The following is a 10,355-nucleotide window of genomic DNA, read 5'->3' on the forward strand; positions in this document are numbered from 1 at the left end:
ATTGTGATGGGAAAGTCTGCTGTTAGGGACCTCTCTAAAGTACTCAAGAGCAACTGTGTCTCTTTGGAGACAAAGGTGCGCCTGATACAGGCCATGGTCTTTGCAATCACTTGTTGTGCATCAGAGAGCTGGACAATGACTAGGGGGGACAAAAGGAGAATTGATGCCTTTGAGCTGTGGTGCTGGAGAAGAGTATTGAGGGTACCATCGACTGCTAGGAAAACAAACAGATTCATCCTGGAAAGGGTTAAACCAGGCTGCTCCTTGAAGACAAGGATCTGAGGCTCCATCTAACATACTTTGGATATGTTGTAAGGAGAAATCGGTCTTTGGAGAGGGACATCATGCTTGGGAGGGTGGAGGGATAGCACAGGAGGGGAAGGCCCTCTGTGAGGTGGATTGATTCAGTGACTGGAGTAATTGGGATGGGTGTATCGGAGACAGTGCAATTGGCACAGGACAGAGCAGAGTTTAGAGCTGTTGTACATAGGGTCTCTATGAGTTGCAAGTGACTCAACAGCACATAACAATAACAAAAACAACAATTGTGGCTACCATAGATGTTGATTGTGAATTCAAGTATAACAAAGTTCTTCGCAGCTTAGATCTATTCCAGATATATCATGATGTTGCATATTGATCCCATGTTCCATGTTGAGCTTTCTTTTTTTTGTATTCTTAATGTAAAAATTATGAGACACTAGTGCTTCTTGTTGTTTTTATTCTTGATATTTGCCCTCAAGTAGGATATGTCTCATAGCAACTTTGTGAACAATGGCTCTGCATGATGCCTAATCCTGAGTCAATCTCACCTCCTCTGACATATCTGGCCCCATTGCCATAGTAATGTGTCAATACATCACATCCAGGGTCTTCCTATCTTGCAATAATCCTCTATACTTCCAAGCATGATGTCCTTCTGTAAGGATTCATTCCTTTTGGAAAATACCCCAAGTATGTGAGACAAAACGTCAAAATCCTTGCCTTCAAGGGGCAAATTGGTTTCACTCTTACTCCAGGACAGATCTTTTTGTCCTCTTGGCAGTCCATGCTATGTTTAATACTCTTCAGCTCCACAGTCCAAAGCATCAATTTTTCTTCTGTCATCCTCATTTCTTACCCAGCTCTCGGATACATAGCAAGGAACTGAGAAAATCTTGGCCTGGATCAGGTACACGTTAGTATCTAGGCTGATTTCGCTGCTCTTTAGCATTCTGAAGTGGTCCTTAACAGTAGCCTTTTCCAAAGCAACTCATCTTTTAATTATCAAACTGCTAGTGACAAGGGGGTTGATTGCGAATCCCACCAAAATAAAATTGTAAACAGCCTCATTTTTCTCCCTATTCACCAGTCTATGCCAGAAAATTTGGAGTACAGCTGACTGGATGACTTCATGGGAAATATCTTTATTTGTTCCAATTCCCAGAAAGGTGATCCAACAAATGTGGAAATTATTGAACAATATCATTGATATCACATGTGATAAAAATATTGCTGAAGTTGATGCAAAAATGACAGGTATGGTACATCAACAAGCAACCACCCAAAATTCAAGCTAGTTTTAGAAGAGGCCATGGCACTAGGGATATCACTGCAGCTGTCAGGGGGATGCTGGCTGAAAGCAGAGAACACCAGAAGAATGTCTATCTGTTTCATTGGCTGTGCAAAGGCATTTGACTGTGTGGATCACAGTATCTATGGCTCACTTTGAGAAGAATGAGAATCCCAGAACACTTAATTGTGCTCCTATGGAATCTATACCTAGACCAAGAAGCTGTTTTCTGAATGGAACAAGAAAACACTATATGGTTTAAAATTGGGAAGTGTATGATTCAGGGTTGTATCCTTTCTCCATAGCCATTCCATCTATATGCTGAACAAATACTCGTGAAGCCAAACTCGATGAAGAACGTGACATAAGAATCATAGGAAAATGCATCAACAAATTGTGCTGTGCAGATGACACAACCTTGCTTGTTGAAAGAAAGGGGAACCTAAAACACTTGTTATGGAAGTACAAATATTACAGCCTGCAATATGGATTGCATCATAACATCAAGAATACAAACATATTTATCAGTGGGCCAGTGGGCAATGCCATAATAGACAGAGAATTAATAATTTTATCTTTCTTGCATTCACAATCAACACACTGTTAATAATAGGATATAAGGAAATGTATTGTTTGGGCAAGTTTGCTGTCAGAAAGCTCTCTAAAATACTGAAGAGCAATGACATCAGTTGGAAGACTAAAGTGTGCCTGATTCAGGCCATGGTATTTTCAAGCACTTACTATGCATCTGAGAGATGAGCAGTGAATAAGAATGGTAGAAAAAGAATTGATGCTTTTGAGTTATGGTGTTGGAGAAAAGTACAGAATGTCTCATAATCTTTCAAAAGAGCAAACAGGTGTGCTTGGAAAAGGAACAACCAGAGTGCTACTTGGGGGCAAAGACAGGAAAGCTTCATCTCTCCTACTTTGGGCATGTTGCTAGGAAAGTTGGTTATTCCTTGGAAAGGGTTATTATACTTGAAAGGGTGGAGGGTCAGCAAAAGAGAAGACCACCATCTAGATGGATTGACTTGGTGACTTGAAGCACTGTACTCAAGAGTATCAGAGATTGTGAAGATGGTACAAGATAGGACAGGATTCAGATCTGTAGTTCATACGGTGGCTTTGAGTTGTACATGACTCCATGGTACCTAACAACAAAAAATTACAATTCTGCCTATTGGCCTGGTGGTTAATATGCAATCCATATTGAAGGCTACAGCCCTTGACCTTCAGAAGCAGCAAACACTTCAAGTCTTCCTCAGTTTTGGTAAGCAAGTTCGTGTCATTAGCATTAAGCACACTTTTGATGAGTTTTCCTTCAATCCTGATGCCACATTTTTAAAAAAAACCTAACCTCCTGAATGATCTGTCAGCACATAGATTTAAAAAAGTATAAAGAAAAGATACATCCCTGATGCCCTCCTTTCATGATTTTGAACCATGTTGTTTCCAAGATTTGTTCAGACAACAGCTTCTTGGTCTAGGTCTATCATGAGTACAAACAAGTGTTCTGGGATTCCCATTCTTCTCAATGCTAACCAAAACTTGTTGTAATCTACACACTCAAATCCTTTGCTGTAGTAAATAAAATACAAATAGATATCTTTCTAGTACTCTTTGCTTTCAGAAAAGATACATTTGACGTCTGTAATGATATACCTATTGCAACAGGCTCTCCTAAACTCAGCCTGTATTTCTGGCAGTTTTTGGAAAATCTTCAGTAAGATTTTGCTTGTATGTACTACTAGTGATGTTGTTTGATAATTTTCATGGGGTTTTTTTGCATTCCTTTTTGGGGGATGGGAATAAATGTGGATATCTTCCAGTCAGTTGGCCAAGTAATTGTCCAGATATCTTGGCACACCCTGGTTCACCTCCAAGGCTGCATGTATTTATTGAAATGTCGTATTCCATCCATTCCTGGGACCTTATTTTTTTATAAATTTATTCAGAGCAGCTTGAACTTCTTCCTTTTTACTGTCAGTTCTTGATCATATGCTACCTCCTGAAATGAGTTTGTATCAATCAATTCTTGATAAAGTGACTGTGTATTTTTTCCAACTTTTGATACTTTCATACTCATTCTCTATTTTGCCAACAGCATCTTTAAGTATTGCAACTCGAGGCCTGAGTTTCTTCTTCAGTTCCTTCAGATTAAGAAATACTGAGGTTTTTCCCTTTTGATTTTATGACTCCAAATCTTCGTACTTTTTGTTATAATACTTTGATTTGCCTTCATGAGCTGCCCCTTGATATTTTCTATTCAACTTTTTAACTTTCTCTTTTCTTACCTTTATTTTGATTTCTTACATTCTAGTGCAATATTCAGAGTTTCTTCTGACACCCACCTTGTTCTTTTCTTTTCTTTCACTTCTGTCTTTGAAATGACCTTTTATTTTCTTCATATATTCTTGATATCATCCCACAGTTCATCTGCCTTTGTTCATCAGTGTTGAATGGTTCAAACCTGTTCTTGGGATAGTTTATAAGTGTAGATGGGATAGACTCAAGATCATATTTTGGTTCTTGTTGATTTGTTTTGCTTTTCTTTAGCTTCAGTTTACACTTTCACGTGAGTAGCTGATAGTTCTACAGTGAGCAACTGGCCTCATTTTCACAGCTGAAATTGAGTTTGTCCAATGGTTATTTACACAGATGTAATCAATCTGATTCAAGTGTAAACCACCTGGTGAAGTCTATGTGTACAGATGTCATTTTGTTTCTTATAAAAGATATCTGCAATGAATAAATCATTGTGCAAAATTCTACAGTTCTATCTCCAGTCTTATTTTTGTCACCAAGCCTTTATTTTCTGACTACTGATACTTTTTCCTTGTTTCTAACTTTTGCATTTGAGTCACCAGTAATTATCAAATAATTTTGCTTGCATATCAATTTTACAGGCCTGCATTGAAACACTAAGGCTCCACACACAGCCAAATGCTGAGTTTTCACCTTTTCACACAAGACAGGATTTGAGACTGCCTTCTAATCTTAATCAGGTAATATTCTTTCTCCCAGAAATCCATTGGCTTCATTAACAATCTGGCTGTACCGGGTAGGCAAGAGTGCAAGGAATGCTGATGTAGTAGGGGAAAAGATAGGACAAGACACACGTGCTTGGGTGGTGGGACAGTGAATATATTGGTTATTTCTGTAAGAGAAGTGTCTTTCATCTACTCCTTTCAGTAAAATGCTGGTCTGTCAGATATTGCTCTAAAACTAAGCATTCAAATTAAGACAGATTAGGAAGAACAGTTGTCCATCCACTTCTGAAATATATCAGGTTTTCAAAAACCCTATGTACAATTGGGCACACTTAGAGTAGACTGACAGATATGGTGACTGAGGCTGAGCCCTCAAATAGGGAAACACAAATGAGGAGGAACCGTTTTAAGCAGAAACTAATGACTGAAACATGGAATGTGAGAAGCATGAATGTAGAAAAACTGGACGTTATTAAGAAAGAAATAGAACACATAAATATTGACATATTAGGTATTAGTGAATGAGATGGATTGCCTGGGGACATTTTGAATCAGACGATCATATGGTCTATTATGCTGGAGATTAAAAGGTGAGAAAAAAATGGGATCATTTTAATAGTTTAAAGGCTGTTTCTAAATCCATCTTGAAATAGAATCTTGTGAGTAACAGAATAATACCCAAACACATATAAGGAAGACCTGTTAATACCATCAAATTTATGTACCAACAACCAGAGACAAAGAGGAGGAAATAGATGGTTTCTACCAACTGTTGCACTCAGAAATCGATTAAATTCTTCACAATTATTTATTCATTGCAAATACATTTTATAAGAAACATAAACACAAGCTATGCACATGAACTTCACCTAACTTTATGCACGGGAATCATATAGATTACATCTGTGAAAGAAATTGTTGAAAAAGTTCACTATCAGCAGTAAAAACTAGTCCAAGAGCTGATTGTGGAAAAGACCATGAACTACTCATATGCAAGTTTAAATTAAAGCTAAAGAAGGTCAAATTCTATCCATAGGAATAAAAATTTGAACTTGAGTCTACCCCCCTCTCCCGAATTTAAAAACCAATTCAGGGACAGGTTTGAGGCATTGAACTCTAATGAATGACGATCACATGAGCTGTGAGAAGATATCAAGAATCTCATCCATGAAGAATGCAAAAGGTAATGAGGAAGAAGAAAAGACCAAAATGTATGTCAGAAGAGACTGTGAATATAGCACTAGAATACTGAGAAGACAAAGCAAAGGAAATAAATCAAGAAGTTAAGGAGTAATAGATTTAAACACGCAGCTCAGGAAGATGGCAAAGTATTCCAATGAAATGTGCAAGGAGCTGGAGTCAGAAAATCAAAAGGATGGAACTTGCTTGGCATTTCTTAAGGTAGAGGAACTAAAGAACAAAGTCAAGCCTCGACTTGCAATGATTAAGGATACTATGGGGAGAATACTGAGTGATCTAGGAAGCATTAAAAGAGTCACTGTACCAAAAAGAATTGGCTAACACAGAAGAATTCATGAAATAGCATATGATCAAGAGGCACTGGTGATGAAGGAGGAAGTTCAGGATGCTCTGAAAGATTAGGCAAAAAATAAAACTCGAGGAATTGATGGAAAACCAACTAACATATTTCAACAAATAGACACGTTCACCAGGTTATGCCAAGAAATCTGGAGGACAGCTACCTGGCCAACTACCTGGAAGAGATCTATATTTATTCCTATTCCCAAAAAAGGTGACCCAACAGAATGTGGAAATTATTGAACAATGTCACAAGCTAGCAAAATCCTACTGAAGATTATTCAGAAATGACTGGAGCAGTGCATTAACAGAGAACTACCAGAATACAAGCTGTTTGGCAGAGATTGTGGCACTAAAGACTTTATCACCAGTGTCCGATGGATCTTGGTAGAAAGAAAGGGAAATCAGAGGAATGTCTATCTGTGTTTTATTGACTATGCAAAGGAATTTGACTGTGTGGATAAAAAATAATTGTGGCTAACCTTGAGAAAAATGGGAATCCAAGAACTCTTAATTGTTGTTATGTGAATGAAACCTATATTTGAATGAGGAGGGAGTCCTCAGAACAGAGCAAGGAAACATTGCATAGTTCAGAGTTGGGAGGGGAGTGCATCAGGGATACATTCTGTCTCCATACCTTTTCAATCCATATGCAGAAAAGATATTTTGGGACCTGGGCTTTATTTAAGAGGATGAATGTGGCTTTAGGATTGGAAGAAGACCCATTAATAATCTACATTATGCAGATGACACAACCTTGCTTACTGAAAGTGAGGACGACCTGAAGAACTTGCTGGAAAAGGTCAAAGATTTAGTCTTCAGTATGGATTGAAGCTGATCATCAAAAAGACAAAGATTCTCACCACTGGGCCAATTGCAAGCACTATGATAAATAAAGAAGACGTTGAGGTTGTTAATTACAGCTTGCTCAGCTCCAAAATCAACACTCTTGAACCTGGCAGTCAGAAAATCAAAAGATGAATTGCATTGGGAAATTCTGCTGTCAGGGACCCCTCCAGAGTACTGAAAAGCAACAATGGACTACTCTAAATAAATAAATAAGTCTGTCTTGGAGAGAGTGAAACAAAGTTTCACCTTGGAGGCTATGGTTTTGAAGCTCTCTCTCTCTCTCTCTCTCTCTCTCTCTCTCATACTTTGTGCATGTGGTCAGGAGGGACCGATCCTTGGAGAAGGACATCAAGCACAGGAGAAGAAGACCTGGATAGGATAGATTGATATAGTAACTGGGGAAATGGAAGAAGGTGTGTCAGAATCGGTGACACTGGCTCAGAACAGAGCAGGCTTCAGAGCTGCTTGTTCATAGGGCCATTATAGGTCACAGGCTACTTGATGGCACATAACAACAACAAAAATAATATTCAATTGATTTCATACTACAAAAGCAGGTATATATTCTTCTATTTTTGTTGTTGTTGTTGTTAAGTGCCGTCAAGCCATAGGCGACTCATAGCAACCCTATAAACCAAAGCCCTCGACACTTGTGTGCATGACTTTCATCCTTTCCCTTAGGCTTTAATTACTGATGTATATATTTGAATTACAGTGTGATTAAGAAGTCTTCCTTGTATGCATATTGATAGTATCTTGTAGCTCAGAATGTTTTGCTTCAGGATGGACCTAGAAAGGTCTTTTTCAACTATTAATGCAACTCCATTTTTCCTCAATTTTTTATTTTTTGATCCCAAGTGTCTCATGCCAATTCATCTCAGGTTCCAAATTCTTAGTATGTCAATAATTATGCATTCCATTTATTTTTAACAATGTCTAATTTTCCTACATTCATTATTTATTTCACATTCCAATTATTAGTTGCTGTTTGCATCTATTCCTCCTCACTTTTGTGTCTCATGAGGAGCTCAGTCTCTAGGGCTTTATCTAATAGTCTATACACTTTTCCAAATCTTGTCATTTCAGAAGTTAATCACCTATCCTTCTTTCTGTTGTTGTTGTTGTTATATGCTATTGAGTTGCCTGTGACTCATAAGGACCACGTTTACAGCAGGTCAGAACCTTGCCCTATTCTGAGCTAATCTTAACGTCTCTAACAGACCAAATCTCGTTTCTCCAGTCATTGAGTCAATTCATCTCATCCTGTGTCTGTCTCTCTGTGCTGTCCCTCCACCTTTCCAGGCATAATGTCCTCCTCCAAGGACTGGTCCCTCCTGGCCACTTTCCCAAAGTATGTGAGATGGAGCTTCAAAATCCTTGCCTACAGAAAGCAACCTGGTTTCACCCTCTACAGGATGGACTTGTTTGTTTTCCTGGCAGTCCACAGTATGTTCAACATCCTTCTCCAGCACCACAACTCAAGCATCGATCCTTCTTCTATCATCCTTAGTTACTGTCCAGCTCTCAGATACATAACAAGTAATTGCCAAGATTATGGCCTGGATAAGGTGCATCTTAGTCTCCAGACTGATATCATTGTTCTTCTGTACTCTAGAGAAGATCCTGACAGCAGACTTTCCCAATGCAATCTGTCTTTTTATTTCCTCACTGCTGGTGCTAAGAATGTTGACCGTGTAACTGAGCAAATCGAAGTTAACAATCTCAATCTCTTTTCTGTCCATCATGAAGCTGCCATTTGGCTCAGTGGGATAATATTTGTTTTCTTGATATTGAGCTTCAATCCATATTGAAAACTACACTCCTTGATATTCTGAAGAAAACTCATTATACTCCATGTTAGCAAGCAAAATTGTGTCATGTGCATAACACTTATAGTTGATGAGTCTTCCCCCAATCTTGATGCCACATTTTTTCTCAAAAATTCCTTCTTCCTAGTTTAATTTTGGAACTCTGCTTTAATACAGCCTCTGATAGACAAGCTCTGAACCCAAAGAAATTGTACTGTCAATGCAGATATACACTACAAATCTCCCATGAGAGAAAGATGGGCAGTCTCCTACAGTGTGATTTCTTGTTGCTGTTGTTAGGTGCATTGAATTTAGTGTGACACGTAGTGACCCTAAGAACAACTGATCTAAACTCTATCCTATCCTGTGTTATCCTCACACTTCCTGACACACAAAAGCCCATTGCAAGAGTCACTGTGTCAATCCATCCTGTTAAGGGTCTTCCTCTGTCTCTTTCATATATTTTTTTTTCTGAGTACAGTGTACTTTATTGATGGTACATAACAAGATGAGCTCTTAAGCCCCTCCCTTTTCTTAGTGAGACTGGAGGACACTGTGTCAAGGATGTGAGATTCTTAGTGATGGGATCGTGTTGGGGCAAGACTCCCCAGCAGCTGAGGGTCTTTCTCTCTCTCTTCTAGTTCTATTGCTGGGGTTTGTTGTCCAAGGGGCTTTTATTCTTTGGAAGTCATGTGAACTGCCAGGTCAACCACCCAGTTGCTGTAACCAAACTCATTGTCATACCAGGAAATTTCAGGACAATGCCAGCCCAAATATCAAATGTGGTAGAGTAGTTGTGACTATTAAAGTCATAGGAGACAAGCTGGTCTTCAGTATTTCCCGGGATGCCCTTGAGGGGCTCTTCTGATGCCTGTTTTACCACTTTCTCAATGTCATCGTAATTGGCAAACTTTCTCCAGACAGCAGGTCTGATCCATGACTGACACATTGTGAGAAGGGACACAGAAAACCATGCCAGTAATTTTCTCATTCAGCTCTGGAATGACCTTGACCATGGCACTGGCAGCCCCAGTAGATGCAGGGTTAATGTTCTGGGCAGCTTCACGGCCATCATGTCATAGCTTTCCAGAGGAGCCATCCACAGTCTTCTGTGAGGCATTGATGACTGGACTGCAGTCATGAGTTCCTCTTCAATGCCAAAGCTGTCCTGGATGACGTTGGACAGAAATGCTTAGCAGTTGGTGGTGTAGGAGGCATTGCTGACAATCTTGAGAAGAGTTGTAACGCTTCTCATGGTTCAAGATCATCACAAACTTGGGGGCATTGGCAGAAGGAGCAGAGATAACTACCTGTTTGGCACCACCCTGCTAGTGAGCCCAGCCTTATCCAAAGTTTTGAAGACATCAGTGGACTTCACAACATATTCAGCACCAGCATCACCTCCCTTGATGTTGGCAGAATCTTGTTCCTGAAAAATATTGATGTCTTTTTTTATTGATTACTAGCTTCCCGTTCTCTGCCTTGACAGTGCCTTGGGACATATATATCATGTGTTTGCTGTTGTTGTTATGTGCCGTCGAGTCGCTTGCGACTCATAGCGACCCTATGTACAACAGCCCTAAACTCTGCTCTGTCCTGTGCCAATCACATTGTTTC

The 10,355-nt window shown here is 39.3% G+C and overlaps 1 pseudogene; it reads right to left on the bottom strand.

The window, feature by feature from the left end:
• Positions 1-9,412: 9,412 nt before the first annotated feature.
• The window catches only part of LOC102847395, a 7,327-nt pseudogene continuing 6,384 nt past the window's right edge, over positions 9,413-10,355 (bottom strand).

This window comes from Elephantulus edwardii, unplaced genomic scaffold (assembly GCF_000299155.1).
Source record: "Elephantulus edwardii isolate Elephantulus edwardi_28Jun2011 unplaced genomic scaffold, EleEdw1.0 scaffold00025, whole genome shotgun sequence".
Classification (NCBI taxonomy): domain Eukaryota; kingdom Metazoa; phylum Chordata; class Mammalia; order Macroscelidea; family Macroscelididae; genus Elephantulus; species Elephantulus edwardii.